General features: G+C 36.4%; 1 pseudogene; it reads left to right on the forward strand.

The window, feature by feature from the left end:
• The window catches only part of LOC110198194 (small ribosomal subunit protein eS17 pseudogene), an 88,953-nt pseudogene extending 62,385 nt beyond the window's left edge, over nucleotides 1–26,568 (forward strand).
• The last annotated feature ends 349 nt before the right edge of the window (nucleotides 26,569–26,917 follow it).

A 26,917-nucleotide genomic window follows, 5' to 3' on the forward strand; every position in this document is an offset into this window, starting at 1 on the left:
CTGGAAATGGGATAAATCAGGCACCATAGCCATGAAACAATGAACACAATAGTTTTATAGAACATCCACTATTGAAAGGGCAGGGAAAAGTTGAAGGCTACTTAAGAGAGCTTTGTAGGTTTCTGACAGTTGATAGCACAGTATAAGAAGTAGAATCCCAATTTTTTATCATTTTCTGTCACATTAAAGAGAATCAGAGCTATGCGATAAACCTACAACTCTCTATCTATCCCAAATAAATGTGATGGACAATACAGGGTATGCCTGGAAAAGGAGTAGTTGGCATAGGTTATAGTCACCTTGGTAGCTAAAGAGAAATGGAAAGGGGCCAGGAAATAGATTTATGTGCCTATACTTCTCTCATAAACATCTGTGAGTGCCAGATCGTGGAAAAATTTCCTAGGGGAAATCCTCAGTGCCTACTTAGTGCCACTAGAGTAACATATATGGATAAAAAACATGGAGAGTATGGAGTTTTCATGGAGGATTATCATCTCTGTTATGAAAGTTTGCTTAGTCCTTTTCAGGGTTACTCATCCCCCTTTAGTTTCCACCTATCACACACCTCTCCCTGTGGCTCCAAGAAGCTATAGTATGCACTGGGACCAGACCTTGGAAAACTGTCTTGGCAGATAGGCTAAACCAGGTTGATAGTAACCAACAGGCCTCAAACCAATCCATGAGTTACAGAATGTCTACCTCAAGCAAGCTTAAGAGAAATTGACTTGGTAGCATTTCCCAAAAACTTCACATGGTCAGACTTTGTGCTTCCATGAAAGAATAGCTCAAAAGCTACCACCTACATGAGTCCTCTTGATTTCTTCCAATTGTTAGAGTTCTCCTCCCTCTTGAAGTGATTATTGTGTAATTGTACAATTACTTATATGTACATATCTTGTATCACTCAAATAGAATATACTGTCCTTGAGGTCACATAGTTTAATTTGTGTATTCCTATCCTATTTTCCTAGGTCTAAGATTTCTCTGGTATAAGGGACTGTTAATGAGTAAATTCCTTCTACCAACAGTGACCTCAGCTCTGCAACCTATATTCTTAGAGATTTGTCTGAAACACTGAGAGGTTAAGAGACTTGCCAAGAGTTCCTCAGCCACTGTGTGTCAGAGTTGGAACCTAAATCTAGATCTTCCTAATTTGAGGCCAGTTTCTAGCCCATATATCATGTTGCCTTTTATAAATAATAAGTTTCATTTAATAACTGTTTCTTGAATTGAATTGAATTGAAATATGAGAAAATGTTTGAAGGTGCCTTTGGCTAAGAAGTTTCTAATACTTCCAATCATTTCTGATTGGCAGATATTTGCTTGAGGATATCCTTAAATGGAAATATTTGTATCAATTAGCTATAATTTACTTGTGTAGACTATAAATGGTAGGCATGGGCAGATCCATTCCAATCTATTATCAATATTATGCTTTGCAAACTCTTCCCTTTTTGATTATAAATTTACCATTAGAGTTGGAGGATGCCTTCAACCTGTGTGATGTTGGGCAAGTTATTTAACATATCCAGACCTTAGTTTACTTATCTATATAATAAAGGGAAGGGACTAGAAACCTCAAAAATTACTTCCATCTTTAAATCTCTGATACCATGATTTATTATCATAAGGATAAGACTCTTATAATTAGTCAATCAACAAGCATTTAAGTGCCTATTACATTCTAGGCCATCTGTCAAGTTCTGGATATACAAAGAAAGAGGAAAATATGGGCTCTAAAAGAGCTCCTGCCCTCATGAGCAATACAACATTTGAAATACTATGTCCATACAAGATGGACAGAGCAAATGGGACAAAATCTTAGAAGGAAGGCCTTAACATTAAGGGGGGCAAGAAAAGACTTCTTGTATAAGGTGAGATTTTGGCTGAAGTTGGAAGAAGTCAGGAGGCAGAGCATTTCAGATAAGGAAGATAGACATTTTAAATTAATGTGGTCAGGTGATAGCATATTGTGTGTGAAGAAGAGCTGAGTGGCAGCTAGGTGGTGCAATGGATACAGCTCTGGTCTTGAAGTCAGAAGGACGTGAGTTCAAATCCAATCTCAGACACATTACACTTACTAGCTGTGTGACCCTGGGCAAGTCACTTAACCCTGATTGCCTCACCAAAAAAAGCAAAAAAACAAAACAATCAAATAAACAAAAAACACATAAAGAAGAGGTGAGATGCCAGTCACTGGATCATAGGGTATGTAGAGAGAAATAAAGTGTAAGAATGCTGAAAAGGTAGAAAGAATCCAAGTTATGAAGAGCTTAAAAACCAGAAAGGAATTTTTTTGTTTGATCCTTCAGGTTACAGGGGAATGAAATGATCAAACCTTCCCTTTAGGAAGATCATAGATAAGTGGAAGATAGATTGTTATGAGGAGAGCTTTGTGGTTTGCAGACTAATCAGCCTCTGTTGCAATAGACCCCATATAAAGTGATGACAGCTTTTACCAGGGTGGTGGCAATGTCAGAGTATAAAAAGAGGGGTGTACGTAAGAGATGTTTTAAATGTGGAACCTACAAGACTTGACAACATATTCAATTTAGAGGGGGCATGAGAGAAATGAAGAAAGGGAGAAGACCCAAGACAAAGTGCTGGCCAATATCTATAGTTACGAGGTAAAACATAGATGGAGATGCATCGAAGGAGATGGAGGAATCATCAGAAACATACAAGGGCAGTTAGAAGAGATCAGTGTCCTGAAAACCTATAGAAAAAAGGAATATCAAGGAGAAGCAAGAGATCTACAGTGTTTAAGATTCCAGAGAGATCATGAAGGAGAGGGATTGAGAAAAGAACATTAGATTTGGTCATTGATCTCTTGATCTTTCATAATTAAGAGATCACCAGTGGGAAAGTTTAAAAAAAAAAGATATTGATTTAGATAGACAAATTTACATGAAATAATTGGTCATGAATTATGGCATGGACAGTGATTTTGAATTCTCAATTTGGGTTAAAAAAATGAGGACAAAGGTGAGCCCAAATAAGAATGATGAATTTCAATTAATATGACATCTATTGGTAAGTCATTCAAATATGAAAACATGATTTCAATGTGATTTCATTGAACTGTATGTTCTCTCCAATAATGCATTTTCTAAAATTTGCCCTGTAATGGACAGAGCACAACCAAATTATGAAATAATTCATTGGAAGAGTGAATGGAACTCCCTCTGTGTTTGTCAGATTATGTATAGCTTTTTGTGCATAGCTATTTGCATGGTGTTTCCCCCCAGTAGAATATGACCTCTTTGAGAGAATGAATATTGTTACCTTCTTTTATATACTCAGCACTCAGCCCAGTACCTGTCACATAGTAGGACCTTAATAAATGTTTCTTGAGTGACTATTCCTACTCATAGGCCTTGTGGCCTTGGCAATGAATCTATCTATGTGAACGTGGAATCACTCGTCATTCTCATAATGCTTTACACTAATCCTATTATTATAAGAAAATTAAATGAGAACCCAGGCCCTTATATCCCTACAAAGTGAATACTGGGTTTTAACCCAGACTTATAAGAATCAGGTTACACAGGGTAAGTAAAGGCTAGTTCAGATTCTGAAATTCATTTTCTGTGCTAGAAAGCTCAATAAACTCTATTAGGAGAATGCTATCCTCCAAAAATGAAAAAAAGGGGTCCTTTCCATTGCCAATTCTCCAGTTGCACATTGGAAATTCTTTCAATAGCTCAAGTGTATATAAAAAGCAAAACAAATTAATTGATTCTGTAGATGTGAACATAGCCCCTTTAGTAACCTTTGGAAGATGTAAACATGATGAGTAATATTTTATAACTAATGTGGGTCATCCTTCTAATTTTTTTTTCTAAATTGATATGTTCTGACAGTCACGTTCAATGACTATGCTTGTGGTTTGTGAAAACCCAGAGATTAATAATAGCCTACTTGAAAGGACAGATTTATTCTCTACTCTCAGTGGCAGAATAAAAATGTCAAAAGCTGGAAGCTAAACTCACCACTAACAATTATTTCCCAAATAATGTGTGCATTGTAGGAATGCTGGGAGTGAAGCCTTCATATTTGTATGACTCAGAAATGTCTACTGGGTAAGTGATGATCATGTGAGGCTGGTTCAAAGCACCAATAAATTATACAGTGTTGACCACATAGGGGAAAAAAGTAGGTAGTGAAAATAGGAACACCCCTTTAACAATAGACATGTAATTTATAGGGCAGGAATATAATTTCAGATACACTTTATCTGATCTTCAACCTGTCAAAAATATTTCCATTATTACCAGTCTTCATTGTAAACTGTACTTAGTGCTGACAATAAGAAGTGAGACATAATATTTTCAGAAAGATACTGAAAGGTAAAGAAGCTAACTTCAAACATAAACACGGAAGAAATGTAAGGTTTACAGAATGCTTATCCAGAAGATTTACAGCATTTTGAAACAAAATTATTTGGGGAGTATAAATCTTTATAAAGTGCATATTTTAGCTATTATGTATAATGTCACAAAAATTCCACTGAAGATATTTTTGTTTGTTTATTTTCTTTAACCACCAGTATTTCCACACTGAGCTACCTCCACTCTAGCCATAATCACCACTTTCTGTCTACAAAACCTTGGACTAAGCCTCTACACTCATTCTAGACACTAATCAGTAAATCATAACAAGGACTGCATGCCACTAAGTGGCCATCTTCACAACCTGCTTCCTCCACTATGGCCATCATCTCCACCTCTTCCCTGAAGGTTAAGTCCCCCAAAGTCCTGTGACTTTGATCTAGGCACTACTATGGGGTCTAGGACTTCAGTCTCCTTCTCTGACACCTCTACATTACACCCTTGCTCTAATTCAGGTTCTCTTTGGGTGTTGACTTCCCCCTATGGAATGTAAGCTCCCTGAGTGCAAGGTCTAGCTTGCTTATTTATATTTATGACTAGATGCTTAGCATAATTTAGCATTTTGCCTAGCACATACTCTCTCAGCCACTGTCTTTCTCTGCCTCTCTCATCTCTCTCCGTGTCTATGTTTCTGTTTCTCTATCTCTGTTTCTCTTTCTGTCTCTGTGTCTCTGTTTTTGTCTCTTTGCTCCATCTCTGTCTATTTTCTTTCTATTTTGAGAGTACTGTATTTTGATTAGTAAGGATTATAATAGAGACCAAAGAGGGACCAAGAAAGAAATAGATCATATTTTTATATCTCCTGAAATTGCTATGATGAGTCAGCATGAGATTCAAACTGAGATCTTCTTGGTACAAAGTCCCAAACTCTATCCATTACACCACTTCGTTTCAGTTGTCTTAGGGAAGGGGTAGAAGTGCAAGTCTGGTTGTATAAAGTCACTTCTCAAATATCAGAAATATCGATTAAAAGCAGGAGTTGGAAAGGCAAGGTTTGGGGTTGGACTAGTAGTATATACTGGTACAAGAGGATCTGTGGATTTTCAGAAGCAGCTGAAGAGATCTAGAGGCCCAGGTTGATTGAAAAATAGGATCTGATTCAAGTCAGGAAGCAATTATTAAATACTACTATGCACCAGTCATTGTGCAAGGCACTAGGGAGACAAAGAAAGGCCAAAACATGGTCTCTGCCCTCAAGCAATTCACATTTTAATGGGGGAGACAATCATTGCCAAGTGTTTTCTATTTTACCTCTGAGCATCTTTCTCTCAGTATATATAGAATGAGATGAGGTCCTCATCACTTTTCCCTGGGATTATTATAATAGCTACCAATTAGTCTCTGAATTCCTGTTCAGAATTCTTCTAATCCATGTTCCTCTTAGATGTCAAATTTAATTTACTAAAATATAGATCTTACCATTTATTCAAAACACAACCTTTCTACTTCCTACTATTTCTAGATTAAAATGAAAACTCCTCACTTTGACTTTTAAAGTTCTCCATGTCCAGACTCCTGTAACACATAGAATGTGTAAGAGCTATAATGTGAAATGCCTGAAAGGGAACCTACTATCCTGATTTCCAGTATTTCAGATTTATTTCATATTGCACCCCTTTATACACTTTATATTCGAGATTCCCTCCAATCATAGGTGTCCCTCATGGTTCTGTCCTGGATCTTCTCTTCTCCCTTTATACTACTTCATTTTCTGATGTCATCAGCTCTCATGGATTTAACTATCATCTTTATGCTTGTGATTTTCAAATATGCCCCAGTCTTTCTGGTGAATTCAAATCTCATATCTCTAACTGCCTCTCAGACATCTTGAACTAGATGTTCATTAGACATCTTAAACTCTCTGTTCCTCTTGAGTGCAATACCAATCTCCCAGACTCAATCCCACAACATTGGAGTCATTCTGTGTTCCTCACTATCTCTCACTCCCCCATATCCAAGATGTTGCCAAGACCTGCAGATTTCACCTTCAAAACACCTCCATAACATGCCTTCTTTGCTCCTCTGACATTCCCAACACTAATGTAGGCCTCCATTATCATACACCTTGACTACTGCAATAGTCTGCTCATGGATCTGTCTGCCTCAAGTCTCTCCCCACTCCAACCCATTCTCCATTCAGTCACTTAAGTGATTTTCCTAAAATGTAAATCTGATCATGTCAGACATACCCCTACTCAATGAACTCCAGTGGCTTCCTATGGCCTCCAGGAGGAAATATAAAATGCTCTGCTTTGCATTCAAAACCCTTCATAACCTAGTCCCCTCCTCCCTTTTTGTTTTCTTACACCACCTTCCTGAACACATACTCATCGATCCAGTGAAACTGACTTCCTGGCTCTTACATGAACAAAAAGCTCCCTTTCTTACTATAGGCATTTTCTCTGGTTATCCCCCATGCCTGGAATGCTCTCCCTCCTCCATGACTACTGACCCTCTTTGGCTTCCTTTAAATTCCAAATAAAATTCTTCCTTCTACAAAAACCTTTCCCTACCCTCTCTTAATTCCAGTTTTTTCTTTACTTCTTTTAATTATTTTCTATGTATCTTGTATATAGCTTGATTTGCATATATTTGCTTGCATGTTGTCTACCTCATTACATTATAAGTTCCTTGAAGGCTTGGACTGTCTCTTCACTCTTTATATCCCCCTGCTTTGCACAGTGCCTGGCACATAAGAGGCACATAGTAAGTGTTTATTAAATTAAATTGAAGAAGAAGTAAACTATTATCAGATGTATTTCCAGAACTTTGCATATTATCTTCCATTTCCAAGACTTTCAAAAGTTTATCTACATGCCTTAAATGTATCACCTCCTCATATAGAGAACTAAGCATCTTTCAAAGCTCAAGTAATGTCTCACCTATTATGAGAAGACTATCCTGCTTCCTCCTTCTTTCCATTTACTTATGCTGCTATGTCTCACTTCTGTTGTGGTAGAATAAAAGTTCTTTAATGTGTGAGGGAGAAAACTACATCAACTTTATCTTTATATCTCTAGTCAATGTTTTGGACAAAGCACAGACTTAATAAATGGTTATGAAATTAAATTGAATTGAATATATGTATTAAAATAAGAAATGGTACAGTGAAACTCAAGCCTACTAATTCTCAGGGGAAAATAATAAAGGAGTGATTCAAGAACATTACTTGTAGCTAAATATTTTCCTTATATAAAGTGCAGAGTATAGTTAACAAAGTAAAATCTAAATAATAGCTGAAGATTATAAATATATTCTCAGAATTACCATTGAGGCTTGGTGGAGATAGGATTTGTGACTGAACAATTGTGATAGAAGAATGCATTTTATTAAAACAAACAAAGTATACAGGAAAGGAAAAGGAACACTTTAAAATGTGTTTACAAAGGAAGTAAACATCCATAGGGAATTCCATAAAATTGAGGATAGAAGAATTACAGACTTTGAATTGGGAGAAAAAAAGAGCGAATTCAGAATAATGTCATGATAGAAATATACTGTGGAGTATGAAACCAATTTGGAAGGAATGGATAATAATTTCAGTTTCCCAATTTGGATTATAAAACTAGCATAGAAGCAAGTCCCAGTAATAATGATGGACTTCAATTAATATAATATCTGTTATTGTCATTCCTACACTAAAATATGTGCACTATGTGTTGTCATTGATTTGCATATTCCTTCCAAAAAAATGCAGATCCCAGACAACCCATTCCTTTTGCAATGCATATCCTTGTCTTCCCATAAATTCAAAATTAGGCTCCATGTGACATGTTAGAGACCTTCTCACATTCTCCTGACAATGAGTTGTGAGTGCACCACTTGGAATGTTAATCTGTCAACCTTTTTCTTGACACATGGATATTATATCTTCTTTTTCTACCATGCATTTCCTTGATGACATCTTTTATTACTGTTCTTTGAAATTCTTCTTTGCTGGGGCAGGTAGGTGGTGCAATGGATAGATCACTGGCCCTGGAGTTAGAAGTACCTGAGTTCAAATCTAGCCTCAGACACTTGACACTTACTAGCTACGTGATCCTGGGCAAGTCACTTAACTATGATTGCCTTGCTGAAAAAAAAAAAAGAAATTCCTCTTTGCTTACATGTTACGTCTTCTCTCATGCATCATAAACTTCACCATTGCTTTCTAGGTTATATCACTGCTTAACTCCTTAAAAGTGATATGGACCATATCTTACAGTCACAAAATGATACTTGACACCAGCACCTGCATCCGTGGCCATGGTCTGATGCCAGCAGAGTGTGAAGAGAGAAAGAATCACAGCCCAGGTGGGAGATGTGGAGAACAAATTCCGTTTATTGATCTGAGGGCTCAGGCTTACATAGTATTAGATCAAGCAATAGTAACATTATTTTCTAAGAAAAACATAAACCTAATTAAGTGATTTCCTTACTTCCTTGTACCTTGTCTGTTACTTTCTTTCCGCATCCTGCCCTGTACCCTATCCATTTCCTCCCTTCCTGCACCCTGTTCTCAAGAAACAGAACAGGGGGATGGTGAGCGGGACATCCTGAGTTTCACAGCTGTCAGGCTTAGTACAAACTACAGGTAAGACCCAGGCTGGCCTAAGCCCTCTAACTCCCCAGACAGGCCCTCTGCAGATACTGGTAGAATGTGTTGTTTGCGTGTATATACTCACAAGTGATTTACAAATATCTCAGCTGGTTATCAAAATAATCTTGAGAGTTGCTATTATTAACTACATTTTAAAGTGAGGGCAACTGAGATAAACAGAGCTTATGTAACTTGATTTAGGTCATATAAAACTATTCAGTATCTGAGGTTGAGTATTAGTTAAATTCTTGCTTATTTCAGGCCCAATACTCTCTATCCACTATGCCACCTACCTGCCCTTATAGATGTACTTAAAGATACACATCTCTCTTTCCCTCATGCCTTTCTCTCTCTCTCTCTGCATATATATATATATATATATATATATATATATACATAAATAATATATATGTATTTATATATATACATATATATGTTATCTATGATATTATATGATATATATCACAGATATCATATAATAACAGAGGGATGGATATAATATATGGAGAGAGAGAGACAGAGAAAGAGAAATAACTAGGGCTTAGCTTCTGGAAGATAACTGTGGTTATTAATACACATTTGTAATTTTATAAAGGCAATTGAACTTCTCTTTTTCCCCAATTTAAAGCTGGGCTCAATTGGTTTGTATTCCTTATGCCAGAAATTCATGGACAAGATCTATGGATAAGCAACCAATTGTATGTCCTAATTGTTGTTGTTGTTGTGGTTGTTTTCCTTTGTGGATTGTAAGGCTAAAATATATTAGGTAGTTAAGGATCTCTTCCATTAGGCTTGGACATATTCCAAAGCTTAAGGTGACCACTACAATGTCATTCACAAGTAGGATTATCTGGGGGTCTCATAACCTCCAGGAAATCCCTCTTTAACTTAAACTCTCTACTTGCTTGATCCAATTATAGACTGAGGGGGTCAATGCTGGCAGCATCTCAATTATGTAGATATTGAGGGATAGGTTTACAAGGTATCAGTAGGAAGTAAAATATAAATATATATCATTAAAAAACCTTTGACCTTATTAATAACTGCAAAAGGCAAATGAGAATTCCAACAAATACAACTTATGTGCTTACATTCTCATCTTACGATAGCATGCACATTTTTTGAAGTTCAAAGTAAAATAATTAAATTTGTCTTATTCAGTAGACCTTACAACATTTTACATCTCTAAAATATTTTATTTTGTAATATGTCAATTTTTTGAAAAATTCACTTCTGTTTTATGATTTTTCCATTGAGATCACACAAATTCTTTAATACCTCAGCAGGAAACCACATCTGTTAACATCGAACATTAAGAGTATCTTTGACAAACAATCCATTTCTCTAAGACTATTCTTGATTATAACTCATAGGTTTGTATTATGTTTAAGTAATATGATTTCCCAGATCACTGGAGTATATTTATCCCAACCACTTGTATAAAGTATTTAATCTTTTGTAATGTACAGTGTCCTTTTGGGGTAGTAGCCTCTGTTTTTAAATTTCTGTACTACAGGAAAAATTTCTGCTTTGATTCATTATCCTTTTAATGAATATAAGACTTCTAGGCTCAATGAAGTAAACTATCTTCAATCTGTGTGTGTGTGTGTGTGTGTGTGTGTGTGTGTGTGTGTGTGTTCATGTGTGTGTGTATGAGATTTACACTATAAAAAGATACTTGTATCTTATAGGATCATCAGAACTTTGCTGACAAACACTTTGGCATAGACTTTAATGAAAAAAGAAAGTGATCATATTGTCTTGGAGTTTCTACCCTTTACTTTAAAATAGGCAGATCTTAAAATATTGGATTTTTAAAAATACTTATCAGCCTATGGCCAGAGAATTCTGTAGGAAATATGACTCATGAGGTATGGGAACACTTCCCTACTCCCAATGAAATGATGATTATACAATTGTGACGTCTAATGAGTAAGAAAATTAGGGAAGCATTTAAGGAAACCAATGTGGTTTCAAAGAAAATGCTAAAGGAAACTCAAAGAGAACTCTAACTCTAGTTTATTTGTATACAAAGTGAGAGGAAGATCATATAAATAATGTGCAAGCAAAAAGAATCTCATGGATCTGTAAGAATAAGCTCAGCAAGTTAATAGCCCAGAAGAAACTGAGGCTGATGCCAAAAGCTTCATACAACCTAGGATTTCCTTTCAACTGTGTTTGAAGCACAGTGCAAGGGGGGAAAAATAAGTCAACTTATTTTTCTGACTTTTTTTTAATGCCACTCCTTTTTTCTCCCTCATTCAAAAACTCAGATAGATTCATAACCTTTAGAAGTTACTTCCAATGATGTAGTTCAAAAATAATGTCGTGTTATCCTTTAAGAGTTTTGTCCATGTCTTCTATCACTTTACCACCAGGAGTCCACCCAACCTACTAGAGACCTTCCTTACTTTCTCTTGCTATTTCTAGGTTATCAGTGAAATAACATGTTTGTCTACTTCTCTTTGCCACCTACCACCAATATGTGACCATCTTCTCTTTTTATCATACACTTTCATCCTTAATAATCTTTTCCTTTTGCTACCCACATAACAGAAGATTCTTGTCCCAAGAAAAGAAACTCTTTCCTCTTCTTTTTCACTTTTTCACTCCATAATAAGAAACCAGTGAAGCCAATGTGACCCAGGAGTCCTGACCTTTTCAGTAAAGTCTAGTGACCGTAACCAGGAACCATCTCCTTTTTCCTTCCTCATTCTACAGTACACATATACCCCAAGAGAAGTGCTAAATAGACATCAATGTGGTTTAGGTAATAATAGCTCTAATGAACTTTGTGCATATTCTCCATTCCTCCCTTGGTTGATGCAACACTTGACTCTTCAGTCCATCAGCCAATGAGAAAATAGCCTGTTCGGCTGAACCTTCAAAATCCTAGAAACTTTAAGATCTTAGTTCCATAAGAGAAGGAAACCTCACACAGGACACTTCTCTCTCTACTTACTCTGGGAACTGGTAAAATGTGACCCAGGATTTTCTTACACCAGGGATTCCTAGGGAAGTAGCTACCACTTTTTTTTTCTTTTTACTTTATTGTCCTTGTAGCAGAAAAAAATACAAATCTCAGAACACTGAGAACTAACTCTGAGGGTTTTGGGTAAGTTTAATTCCCATATGTTGTATTGCATACAATGGGCAATCATGTGAATGGGCAGGTCACCTGGGCAATTTCTTGAACAGTAACCAACTTTAGAAAATTCAAGACATGATTGAAAAAAAGATAACTTATAGATCACAGAATCTCAGAGTTGGAAGTTACTCAGAGGCCATCTAGTTCAACTACCTAATTTCATAGATGAAGAAGCTAAGATTCAGAAAGGTTCTTACTTATCTTAAATCACACAGACAATGAATGTCAGGGATGGGATTTGAACCCAGTTCCACTGAGTATAGAACAAATGTTCTTTGTTCCGTATTATGCAGTTTGTGTTTTGTTATATCTCCATGAGCTATCATTTAAATTGTCTATTTTCCATTTGAAAACCTCCAATGAGGAGGAATTATCCACCTAGTAATACAACCTTTTACACTTTAAAACAGGCCTAATTACTAAGAGTATCCATATCCTGAGATGAAATCTGCCTCTGGTTTAGAAGTTATATTCAATTTAACAAACATATATTAGTCATCTCCTATGTTCAAGGCAATGTGCTAAAATTGGTATTACAAATTATAAATAATACATGGCCCTAGCCCTCAAAAAATGAAATATAGTGTATAGTGTAAATAAAACGTGTACGTATATAATTGTCAGTAGTTTACCAGTTTAAATACAAGTTTCTCAGCAGCCTGATTTTTCAGAAGTCCCGGAAGCTAAACAAGCAGCAAAAATTACGCATCAATTATTTGATGGTGTGTTTTCCTACAGGTTCTTTAATCCAAGTGACTTCAAACATCTCAAAAATCAATTGCGATTGATTCTCAGTGGGTCAGAGTCTACTGAAAGAAGGTTATTTTGCTCTAAATAAGTGTAAATATTGTTAAGACTAAATGTCTTGTAAAATGCACAGTGCATGTTTGAGTACTTAAGAAAAGAAAGTTAATTGTGTTGGCAAATGTCATATCTAGACATCAAATGATTTATAATTTGCTTCTAAATAATTAAGGCCTTCTTATAGTAGATGCTGTGGAGTTTCTCTGCCAACTCTTCTCATTGATAGGTTAGGTCCCCAGAGGGCAGCTATTATTTCCCCCCCCTAAGGTTTCTAAGCATTACCCAGAGCAGGGGTGATTTTCTAATTTTGTACCTCGCAAGCTCCCACCAGTATTCTCCTCATCCTATGATTATCAGTTAATAATCAATTATTCATCAGACTTAGTTAGATTTTAGAAACATGCATTTACCAAGGTGATTCAGTTAGTATTTAGTACACAATATCCCCACTCCCAAAACCAGGTAACCACTGTTCCACAAGTATATACAGAGTTGAGGGGAAAGTGTATGCTAGCTTAAAGTACATGTGTCAAAAGGGAAAACTCATAGCTTGCAAGAACTCATTCTTTTGGAGTCCTTAAGCTGGTCCCCCAAAGTATGGTATAGATGTTGCAAGGCTCCTTAATTTCTGAAGGTTTTTTTTCCCCTTACTATGTCTAGTTTGTCCTTGGCTCCTAATATAGACACTGCTATCACCAGTAGCAGTACCCTTTGACTCAGATACACTGTTAAGATTCTGAAGAGCTGTCCAAATCCTTTGACTTTTTGAAGTTCACAAAGTGCTCTTCTGGTCAAGTGAAAGTGGTAGGAGATCAAGGCTTTTTCTCTTTTCCCCACCCCGCAAATAATTTTCTCAAACACTTGGCTGGAATTGTTCTTTCCTCTGAGCTATCAGGCACCTGAATGTTGGGTAATGAACCAGATTGTGATTTTATAAAAGCCCTACAACTTGGAGCATAGCATGCATGAATTTATAATCTTTGACTGAATGATTCTATAGAAATGTTCTCACTTGATAACAATATCAGACTTCAGTATTTTATTACCTACTTTAAAGGATAATTCATTGTTTGACTCAATCAGCCTTCATTCTTACAATGGAAAATAAGAACATTCAAGATGTGGAGGCTTTCTCACTTCTCCTATAGTATTTTTTTTAATCCGTGATCTTATTGATAAAGGAAACTCCTGATGAAGAAACTCCCTCTACCAACACAGACATACATCTTCTTTGAAACTTATAGTTTTAATGAGTTGTCTGGGGCACCTAAAGGGTAAGTGCCTTGCCAAGTTACATTTCTTGTATTATATATTTCTTATTATGAGAAGAAGAACCTGAAGCTAAATTTCTGTGAATTTGAGGCTGACACTTTATCCACTACACCTGACTGCTTCTCCTGCTACAGTGTTAAGCAGTCATAATATTTTGGAGTACGCTGAAGTACCTAAAATAAATCATCAGATCTTTTCATTTTCTTTTAATTAGAAGGCTAAGTGAAGAGAAAGACCAATGAGAAACAGGTTTAAATATGGAAGGGACTTCAGATGTCATTTTGTCCAACCCCCTCAATTTATAGATAAGGGAAATAAGTATCCTCCCCCTAAAATAAAGGATAAAGGCTATCTGTCCAAGGACACACAGCTAGTAAGTACATGAGGTGGGATTTGAAGCAAAGATTTCTGAATTAACTGCAGAGATCTTTAAACTGTATCATGCTGCCTCCTATTTTTTTTTAATAATTGATCAGTATTTTCAGTAAAAATTCTTAAGCTTTTAAAAAGGGATGACTGAGGTAGCACTAAGGCATACATTGTAGCAATGGAAAGATCTTTTGGCTAGAGTCATGAAAATTGGGTTCTAGAATTGAATTCTTTGAATAAAGAGGTAGATGGTATTGACCAAGCCACCATATGCCTCTGCATCCATGTTTTATCATATGTTTAATTAAGGCAGTTAACTTAGAGTTATAAGGTTCCTTCTAGCTTCTGTACTAAACATATTCCTTTACAACTCTCTCAAGGCTGAATTCACAAATGTACGCTGTTTTTCTCCCTTAGTTTAGCAGAGCTAAATCACCATGCATTGTTGAGATACAGTTAAATGCTTGTTATGTTTCACCCTAGAAGTAGTTTCACTTCAGTTAGACAAGGTGATCTTGGAACAGTCTGTCAGTGTGTCTTTGTAAATGACTTTTGAGGTGAAAAGCCTTCTGTAAGCATAAGTTATTATTTCTGTATAATACAGTCTTTGCCAGTCTCTCATAGCTACCTCTTATCTTAATGGCAAAGAAACTGTTGGGGGACACTTGAGTCCTTGGACTATATTCATTATTTTTTTTATCAGATGCTAAATGTTAGACTTTGTCAAATACATTTTTGACTTTGTCATGACAGATTCTATTTTAGCAACAAATTGGAGATTTTCAAGATTTTTTTACAAATTAATTTCAAATCGATTAACATTGAGTTCATAAACGAAATAGGGTACAATGCAAAGCCCATTGGCTTTGGATTCAGAGAACATGGATTCAAATTGTAGCTTGGTCAGTTACTCTTTGTATGACATCAGGCAAGTCACTTTTTTTCAGGATATTCAATTCCTTGTCTATGCAATTGACAGGATTGAACTATATAGCATCTAAGCGGCCATTGAAACTTTTGATATTGTCGTTTTATGAACAGTTGCATTAAGTAGGGATTTTTAAAAATATAAAAATCCTTTGCATCAATAAGTCAATTCAGTCAAAAAAAAGTTTATCTGATGCTCTGTGTAAAAATATTCTGGATATATATGGACACAAATGTTGAGGTGATAGTCCTTGTTTCTGTGTAAAAATGAAGTCTCAGAAGGTTTTCAATCAAGTCTGCAAGCAAAGCCTTCTTCCAGATTGCTGACCTGTTAATTATTAGAATACAATCACACACACACACACACACACACACACACACACACACACACACACCAAGAAAAATGCACTCACGAGAGTATAAATAATTAAATTAGGTCCTGGCGTAGGATCCTGCTAACTTAGAACAAGTAAGTCCAAACACCAAGAATCATGTATTTCGTCAGTTACTACAGTCCATGGCACTCAAAGATGTACACACAATTTTAATAAGAAAAGACAGAAAAAGTTTTCTACTGCAGGCAGGGGTAATGCCCTTGCAATTCTTTGGTTTTGCTAGGCAGTTAAATATAGCCCAGATATATTGTTCATGATCTCAGTGAGCTGATTTGGCAGGAGAGGTGGAAGCAATAATGAGGAGTGAGGAGGGCTCATATGCTGGTATTTACAGAGTTCTTATTCACTAGGCCCTATTGATAGGTAGAGCCATCATACTGGCAGGTTTGAATCAAAAGCATATAACAACAACAGTGCTTTCTGATTTTGGAGGCAATATAATCTACTGCATTGGCATAAACTCATTAAATTCATCTCTCATTTGAAAGAGTTGCACATAGTGTGGGTGCCTGGTTTATCAAGACATAAAAAATCAGACCTATTTTTCCCCCATGTAATTAGACCTCTTGTTGGTCTAGATAACTTTGATATATGACTTTCTGTAATGTATGCATAGCATAACATATTTAAAATAATGCAACATTTCATGAAGCACAGCTAGAATGAAATAAACATTGCTTTGTTTAACCACAGATATATTTCGAGTTTCTATCCTTGGCCCTCTTCTCTTCTCCTTTTATACTATTTCACTCGATAATCTCATCATATCCACTGGATTTCATTATCGTCTCTATGCTAATAATTCTCAAATCTAACTGTGCTGCCCAAACTCTTTGCTGACCTCCAATCACACAATCTCCAATTGCCTTTCAAACATCTCAAGCTGCATATCCAGTCATCATCTTATTCTCAATACATCCAAAATGGAGCTCATTTTCGTTACTCCTAAATCCTCACTCCTTCATATATTCCCTATTACTGTAAAGGGCAACACCATCTTCCCATTCCTCTGGTTCAAAAACCAGAAGTAACTCTGGACATTTCACTATCTCTTATTGTTTCATATTTAATGTGTTGCCAAGGCAGGTAGATTTCACCTTTATAAATGTTTCCAGTAAACTTCCTTCTCTTTTCTGACTTTGCCACTACTCTTATGCAGGCTCTTATCACCTCACCCTTGCTGTTGAAAAGGCTGCTGGTGGGTCTGCCTGCCTCAACATTCTCCCCCCTCCAGTCCTTCCTCCATTCAGCAACTGGAGTTATTTTCCTTAAAGAACAAGTCCAACTATGCCATGCACCTCTAGATTAAATACAAAATCCTCTGGCATTCAAAGCCCTACAAACTTAGCCTCCTCCTATCTTTCCAGTCTTTTTTTTTTTTTACATTTCTAAGCTGTTCATATTACTTTTATGAAAAACTGATCATGCTGCAGGGCATAAAAATATACATAAAACAGAAATATTAAACACTTTTATTACTGACCCCAACAGGTAAAATTATAATCGATAAAGGGCATTTCAAGAAAAAGTTGAAGTTAAGTGGAGACTAAATAATATAGTGCTTATCATTAAAATAATGAAAATTTCTTCTAAAAATGTCAACAATAGATAACATAATTTCAAAACACTTGGGAGGCAGCTAACGTAGTCATTAGGGAAAATTTTCATCTTTAAACACGTTCATCAACAAAAAATGAGAAAGACCAAATTAATGAATTGGATATTTTATACAACAATTTCATGAACAACAACAACAAAAATAGAATAGATTTATGAACTGGATCTACAACATAAAAAGAAAAAGACTAGAGAAGCAAAACAATAAAAGAAAAAAAATCCAACCCAAACATCATATACCAATGTAGACATTTTGTTGTTGTTCATTTTGTCGGTCTTGTCTGACTCCTTGTGACCCTGGGGTTTTCTTGGCAGAGATACTGGAGTAGTTTACCATTTCCTTCTCCAGATCATTGCATAGATGAGAAAACTGAGGCAAACAGGGTTAAGTGACTTGTCCAGGGTAACACAGCTAGTGAGTAGCTGAGGCCATATTTGAACTCAGGGAAATGAGTCTTCCTGGCTCCAGGCCCAGCACAACATCCTCTGCCTCATATTGTTGCCCAACAGAGACATACTGAAAATCAAAGAAGAGATAAAAAATCATTTAGTTGATAACAATACTGCAAGGTATTTATAAACTAACAAAACAGTATTATATCTAATTAAAAAAGGAAGACAAATTTACCATGCTTAACAGTGAAAGAGAATTCATTATCAATTAAGGTGACATCAATAAAATTTTTAGAAACTTTTTTGCTTAATTAAATTCCAAAAATGGTAACAAATCAATAGATATTTACAAAATTGCTAACATGAATGTGATTAACAGAACATGAATTAGAAAACTTAAAGTATCTAATGTCTGAAAAATTGTCTAAATCATAAAGGAATTTAAAAACTAACAATCAAAAAAATCAGCTGACGATTAGATAAAATTACGAGTAAAAAGTCTATTAAATTTCCTCCTCATGTTATTTTTGTATTGTCTTCATGGGGTAAAATAGTGGAAAGAGCCCTTATTCTAAATCAGAAAAACTCATTTCTAAATACCACTTGTGATACTTACTACCTATTTGACCTTGATCAAAAATTACTTAACCTCCCTGAAACTTAGTTTCCTCATCTGTAAAATGAGGCTTTTAAACTAGGTGGGCTTTAAAGTCTCTTCGAGCTAAATCTTTGATTCTATGATCCTAGAAGAGGCAATATGATACTGGACTTGGAGTCAAAAGACTTTTTTGCTTAAATTGTATTTCTGACACTTACTAGCTATGTAATCATAATCAAATCAGTTAACCACCCTAAATCACCTTCCTCAGTAGTGTAAATTAGATGATATATGTAAAGTATCTTTTTTAATCTTCCAAGTACTTTGCATGTCTCAGTTATAAGATGTCTCTACTAGAGTGCAACCTTCAAAAAGGCAGGAATATTGTCCTAGCTAAACTTTAAATCTCCACTAGTACAGCAAGTGCTTAAAAAATCTATTGTATTCATTTGAAGTGAATTGAAATGAAATGTCCCAATTACTTTCAAAGAACAATGGCTAGTCTCTCAGACATATTTCATTTTGACTAGAGAAAACTTTTCTAAGAAATTGATATTCACTCTCCCTTCCCTGGAGCCTCTTTTCCCCAAGCATGTACCTTTCCTTTGTATATGGTATACTGTTTTGATTTGTTTTTCTCTAAAGTTAACTCCTATCTCCAAAGCAACTGTTTCTTTTCTCAGTCGTTCTTGTATAGGCCAAAATGTAGCTTTGTTCTTTGGATCCTTGATAAAGAATGATTTGAGATTATGATTTAAAAAAAAAAAAAAAGAAAAAGACAAGTCTTATATTTCCTAAAGCTGTAAAACCAACTATTCTTGACAATGCCAGCCATAGGGATAAGGCTCAGGTGCCCATAGAGCCTGTACAGCAGAAATGAACAAAGATATATGTTTGATTTGGCCTGGCCTATTCTTATCAGTACATGTAATGTAATTCTGAAAGGAGGCTTTCCTCATTAAACGGCTTACTCTGCTAATGACGGTTTCTTATCTTCAATACATAATTGTAGCATTATCTCAGACAGACCATCCTCCATCCCAGCAATACAAAGTGAATCGAAATCCCTATTATGTAGTGGCCATTCTTGTTGGTCTCAGCTGTGTCACTTGTTCAGTGAGGGGTAAATCTCTTTGCAGAGATTAGTATGGCTTCTACCCAACAGCTGAAAGTGATTCTGGGGCTCTGTTCAAAGGAAGCCACCAGAAGATTGTGGCTGCAAAAGAGAGATGACTTTGAGCTGTGGACTGTCAAAGGGCATTCTATCAAACTTGCTCAGGCAGAAAAGAACGGCTGGCTCTAAGGTCCTCTTTTACCCTAGGACAGATCAGAAAGAGATCAAGCGATTGTGTTATTTTGCCACTTCTGCACCCTCAGGCTTGAAAGTTGATGAGTTATAACCAAAATGTGCCATTCTCATAGTCAATATAATAGGATAAGTAATTCTTAGTTTCCCATAATATAGATTATAATGATCATAACCAAATTGCTCAGATACTGAAGACTAGAAAACAAACAAATAAACTTCTGCTTCTTTTTCTCTTTCTCTATTTGTATCTCTGTCTCCCTTTTCTCTGACTCCTGCTCCTTTTCCCCTTCTACTTCCCCTCTATCTTTCTTTTTCTTTGAATTATTGACAAACACAAGTGTTTCAATATGCAAGAAAGAAGTTTGCAAAGACTCCATATCCTCTAGTCATATCTCCTCCCCTCACTTGCTCTGTTCTTTCTCTAAAACTCTCCTGTATCTAGAATCTTCTATCCTAAACTATATGTACTGTTTCTTAGCTGGCAAAGTGTTGAAGAGGAAACTGGATTAATAATATGCTCATGGACCAGCTTTATAGCATATATATATACATACACACACACACACATACATTTGCATATAATAGTTTTAACAATACATATTCTTCATTCTCACAGTTTGCAGTGATCACGATGTCATTCCTAAACAGGAAGAATTTGAGGGCTTCAGCACATAGAAGGAATATCAGTTCATTTGGGACTTTGTGCTGAACATCCTTTATGAGAGTGGCAAACAACTTTTGGAAGCATGTTTGATGGCTTACTTAATATCAATAATCAGAGTACTGACAAACAAAATAATCTCTAATGCTATATCTTTCAAGGAATCTCTTATGATTTTAACATATGAATTAAAGGAAAGCTTTTAAAATAAGTTTTTTGTTTATTTGTTTGTTTTTTAATAGTCAGCCCACTGGAAGCAATTGTACTGTTCCTGTCCCACTTCGGTTTCTATGTCCCAAAATGAAAGTTTATATTCTAGGAACAGAGAAGTTCCTGGAGTTTTTTTGTTTTTGTTTTTGCTTCTGTTTTTCATTCTTTTTAGGGAATATATATATATATATATATATATATATATATATATAAATTAAAGCTATCAGGGGGCAGCTAGGTGGTGCAGTGGGTGGAGCACCAGCCCTGAAGTCAGGAGGACCTGAGTTCAAATCCAGCCTTAGACCAAACACTTGACACTTACTAGCTGTGTGACCCTGGGCAAGTCACTTAACCCCAATTGTCTAAAAAAAAAAATTAAAGCTATCCAAAAGTGATGTAAACCTGAGGAATCATGATGGGTCATGGGTTACTGGTAGTATTCAATCAAAAGTTTGATGGTCCTTTTAGGGATATGTTGTAGATTGAATTGTTTATCTATGACTTGATCAAGAATTGCTGGTTTTTAGGGTCCTTTCCAACTCTAATATTAAGTAAATATTCATAGTGCTGTTCAATGGTTCCTATTTTAAGTGACTTCCAGGTAAATAATGGACATATCCAAGTCAATAATGTCCTTGTGAAATCTGAATGGTCAATACTTTAAACCTGTGCATGTAAATAAAGTCTAAATGTATAATTATGCCGATGATTTTGTTTGCTGTTTGGCACATAATGAATGCTGAATAAAGGCAGCTACAGGGTGCAATGCATAGAGTGCCAGGCCTGGAATCGGGAAGATTTATCTTTATGACCTCAAATCTGGCTTCAGATATTATCTGTGTGACCCTGGGCAAATCACTTAACCTTGTTTACCTCATTTTCCTCATCTGTAAAATGATCTGGAAAAGGAACTAACAAACCACTCTAGTATTTTGCCAAGAAAACCCCATGGGGTCACAGAGTCAGAAATGACTGAAATGAACAACAAAACACTGAATTTTTGCATTCTTTCATTCATTAAATTCTTTATTAGTAATACATATTTATTTGTCATTCACAGTTTACCAGGTAGTACCAACATGTAAGGAGAGAGAAAAGCTGCTACTGAAATGTGGTTCTAGTGTTCCAGGAGTATACTACCCCTGAAGGTTATCAAGTAAAACACGCTCATTTTATGTATGGTGGAATCAATAAAGGGATATGCTTGAAGTCAGGAAGATTTAAGTTTGAATCCTCCCTCAAATATTGACTGCGCGACCCTGGAAAAGTCATGGCCTCTCTCAACCACAATTTTTTAATCTGGAAATTGAGAATCACAATAGCACTTACCCCAAAATATTGTTATAAGAATCAAATGTGACAATATATATGTGAAACAGTTTATAAACCTTAAATTTCTGTATAAATAGTAACAATTAAGAAAAGAGTGAGTGGCAAGAGACCTGACGTGACTTTACCATGATCACACATTTAAATAGTGGCAAAATCTTAATTGATTGTTAGCTTCCCAAGTGTTATCTCCCACCAGTGTCCAAGATGTTTGCTGCTCTCATGACTTCTCTGCTAATATGTAAATACTGTATCACAGAGTTGTCATTGTCCCAAACTTATGTATGGCTACATGTGTATGGCAATAGCCTTGCTGTTTTTCCTTTGTTTTCAAAAAAGACCATGACATTAAAAAGGTGATGCCATTACTTGCAAGTGAATTGGATTTAAGTGAGAGAGGGCTGCGCAAAGTCACCAGCCTCACTTTGTCCTCCAGAGCCATCTGGGTCCATTGGCAAGACACAGATCAGGACAACTGGAGGGCACGCATATAAATGACCCATTTTGTACTCCAAACTCTTTCTGCAAGCTCATTCAAAACATAACTGTTATTCCTTAAAGAATTCATCTAGCTATGTGACAACCTGAAATGTTTTATGTTAGATTGGGAACTCTTAATTTTTGTCAATTTTTTTCCCACCAAATTCACGTTTTCTGATTCATATTCATCATTTATTATATCTAATTTGAAAATCAGAGGGGAAAACAATTTAGAACAAGACCTCCACTGATATGTGTACTTTGTCATAAGTAGGATTGGTTCACCTTTCTGAACCCAATACAATTCTCATAAAAGAATGGCATGACTTATCACTTCTTGAGAATTTTTACCAGTCACATTGTAATTTTCAACCTTGTTTTTGGCTCATTTCTTGCCTCTTACAGCACCATGCTAGTAGCTGGTTGGGAAAAGAAGAGATAGCAAAAGCTGGTGTACAGAACACAGTACAATAAGCCCAAAAAAGGCATCTTAGGGATGAACAGTCACCTATAAACTCCCAGAGGATTTCTCAAAAAGAGGAACTCAAATAGTATTGAATATCTATATTCTCTTGACTGACAGGCTCTCAAAGACTTGAGAAGATCAATTATAAAAGCCCATTCTATACAACAATCTTTCTAGTTAACCAAGTTTCCAACTTTGGCATTATCTAGTGAACTCCTTATTCTCCTGTAATTCATATAGCCAATCATTTACCAAAGCTTGTTTACTGTTGTAAGATTTCCAGCATATGCTCACATGGCTACCACCTCAGTTCAGGTTCATATCACCTCTCTCCTGGATTATTGCAAAAGTGTCCTAATTGATTTTCCTCTTCTTTAATCCATGTTCCGCTAAGTTGCTAAAATTATCTTCTTAAAGCACAGTTCTAAATATACCACACTTTTTCTCAATGAACTCCATTGGTTCCCTATTACTTCTATGGCCAAACACAAGCCTTTTTGTTAGTATTTGAAGTCCTTCATAATCTAGCTTGACCTAGCCTGTCAGCCTTATTATACATTACTCTCTTTCATGAACTACTAAGTCTTTCCAAACTGGCCTTTTTACTCTTCCTCACACATCAGCATACTTTCATTTTAATGCCTTTGCATTGGATTTCCCCCATACCTGGAAAGAATGTCCTACTGCTTCATTCTTATGTCTTAGAATATGTGTCTGCTATGTATCTGACATTGCTCTAGATCGTGGGAATACCGAGGCAAAATAAAAGTCATGTGTTCTATACCCAAGGTGTTCTTTTGGTTTAAAGACATTATTAACCTCCAAAGACACAAGTGTTAACTCCACTGACGGATGGAGTAGGACAGATAAAGTCTCTAAGAAAAGTTGTAAGGGAGCAGCTCCATGCATTCCACTGACAACCTTTTTTTTGTTAATGTCAAGCTTCTAAGAACCTATCTTGCCTTGGTCCTTCCATTCAGCAAAGCCTGCCGGCCTGGCTTGCGGTTACCTTAAGCTCTAGGGAGGCATGGTCTATGGCCACCTAAAGCTCCTTGGCCCTGCTTTGCCCTTGTGTTGTAACCCTCTACATTCCACTCTCTTTCCAGTCACACAACTAACTAACACCCTGAGACAACTCCTCCAGTGGACAAACCCCATGAACAAGCATAGTAGACATGAACACGTTCCTCAATGATTAATATACTTCTACTTCATTGCACTCACCCCATGCAAATGATTATGAATGCCCAATTGCCATTGCTCAAACCCTGTTCTCCATCCTCCATTGATCATTCTCCTATTATTATCCCTATAACCCCCACTCCATCCCACTCTAAAATTATCCAAATTGTCCACTGGGCTCACTAGAATGCCTGCTCCAAAAATATTAACAAACTGGATTTTTATCTCACTTCTTTTTCCTTTATTGATCCCTGTATCTACTCACTCTCACTAAGACCTAATTCCTTCCTGATGACTCAGCTTCCCTGGGCACCTTTATAGCACTGGCTGTACTTTCAATTGATTGTTTATGATTGGAGAAGTCAGGATACTGCTCACTCCCCATTTCTATTTCCAGGTTTTCCTCTTACCATTATCACTCATTAATATTTTATTTAAGGTTCACTTAATCCATATTTATCACCAAATCTAGATTCTAGTAGCTATTGTCTGCAGACCTCCAGATCATTCTCCTCCACAACCAACTCAGAAGATTTCTCTCTTCCTCTAGCCCTGCCCTCATACTAGTACTTCAAAAGGCATATTGATACTACTTCAAATACATTAAACTCCTCCTAATTCTTCAACTTAGTCTTCTCCTTACCCATCCACACCACCACAGTTACAAAGATAGTCATACCTTTGATCTTGCCATCAACTACACATATTTGTATTCATGTTCATGGACTCATAGATTCCTTTGTCTGATCATAATCTGTTGACATTTTATTTATCTCTATCCCTTGTAAATCCAAACTTTGTTCTTTACCCTCATCATCACTTCCAATTCCTCTACCTTTCCTTTCTTTCTCACACCATCAACACCGCAATGGCTACACTACTCTTTCCCATCTTTAACCCTTGTTGAACTAGTTCATCTCTACCCTGTCCTCATCTTGCAAGTCCCTTATCCCTTTATCCAATTAGAGGTCTTGCTTTTCTAAGTCCAAATCTTGGGTTATCTTCATTGTCTGCTTCCATAACTTCTATTCTTGAGCTGTGGAACAAAAATCATGAAGCTATGCTGCCTGAGTTCACTACAAGTTTATATTATATGATTTTTACTGGACCTCCCTGCAGCAATGCAATCCTTTTAGATCTCCCTAACTGATTTTTTCTCCAACTCACCATAGTTGATTACCCAAAACTTTTTTTTAACCCTTCTCAAATTCCCCACACATCCTCCTCCCTATACTCTCAGCTGAGAATTTTGTCATATTTCACTGAAAAAAAATTGCGGTATTTCACAAGATTTTCCTCTCCTCTCCATTCCTCATCTGACAACACTCAGATACCTTCTGCTACTATTTTCTTAATCTCTGCTTGACAAGAAGAAGTGGTCTTTCTCCTTGCCAAGGCAAACCCCTCTATATTCAAAAGAGATCTTTGTTTAAAGACTTTAATGCCTACTTATCTCTCTCCCTCTTCCTTTAAAAACTCATTTGAGGGGCAGCTAGGTGGCACAGTGGATAGAGCACCAGCCTTGAAGTCAGGAGGACCTGAGTTCAAATCTAACCTGAGACCAAACACTTGACACTTACTAGCTGTGTGACCCTGGGCAAGTCACTTAACCCCAATTCCAAAAAAAAAAAGCCTCACTTGATCGGCCCATCCATGCCAACTAACATCCTATATTCCTCCTTCCTTTTATGGCTAAATTTCTTGAGAAGGGTATTTATGATAGATATTTCCACTTCATTTCCTTTCACTCTCTTCTTATCTTTTTGTAATTTGTTTTCCTGTTATCATCAACCAAAACTGTTCTTTCCGATGTTATTAATGATTTCTTAATTGTCAAATCTAATGGCTGCTTCTCAGTCCTCATCTTCTTCACCTCTCAGTAGCCCTTGGCAGTTAATCACCCTCTTCCCCTTGATATTCTCTTCTCCTTAGTTTTTTTTTTTTTTGGCACAATTCTCTCTTGATTTTCCTCCTATTTGACTAAATGATCCTTCTTCTATTTCACCTTTGCTGGATCTTTATCCACGTCACACTTACTCAGAGAAGTTCATCAGTATTGTAAGCCAGAGGAAGGCATGCTCTCAGGGTTCTGGATTAAGTACAATACTCTCACACTTTGCCAGTCACTAATGGAATAAAGTAGGTCTCTGTGCTTGCTCCATCCTTTTTTAGCATAATTTTTCTCAGATGCTTTCAACAAGGATGAAAATAGCATCAAAGTCAGCTACTGCCCTGATGGTAAACTATTTAACTTGGAAAGACTAGAAGCTAAGACCAGAGAGGACGGAGATTTGTCTCTTGACTTTTTGTTTGCAGATGATTGTATAATCAATGCAGCCTCTAAGAGTGAGATACAACAAACTATGGATCAATTCTCTGTTACTTCTGCTAATTTTGGCTTGGCAGTCAATACCAACAAAACAGAGGTGCTCCACTAACCAGTACCACACCATCCATATGTGGAAGCACCCAAAAGGGGTCACAGTAAATGGGGAAATGTTGAATGCTATTGATAAATTCACTTACCTTAGCAGTCCACTTTCCAGGGATGTTTACATAGATAATGATATTGCATGATTGATGCATGCATTACCAGAGCTAACTCAGTGTTTGGAGTCTCTGAAGCAAAGTGTGGGAGAGAAGAGGTATTAGGTTACATACCAAACTGAAGGTCTACAGAGCCTTGTGCTGACCTCATTATGGTATGTCTGGGCAACCTGGGCAGTCTATCAATGCCATACCAGAAAACTGAACCACTTCCACTTGAATTGTCTTAGGAAGATTTTG

Source organism: Phascolarctos cinereus, unplaced genomic scaffold (assembly GCF_003287225.1).
Source record: "Phascolarctos cinereus isolate Bilbo 61053 unplaced genomic scaffold, phaCin_HiC Scaffold_2;HRSCAF=192, whole genome shotgun sequence".
Classification (NCBI taxonomy): Eukaryota; Metazoa; Chordata; class Mammalia; order Diprotodontia; family Phascolarctidae; genus Phascolarctos; species Phascolarctos cinereus.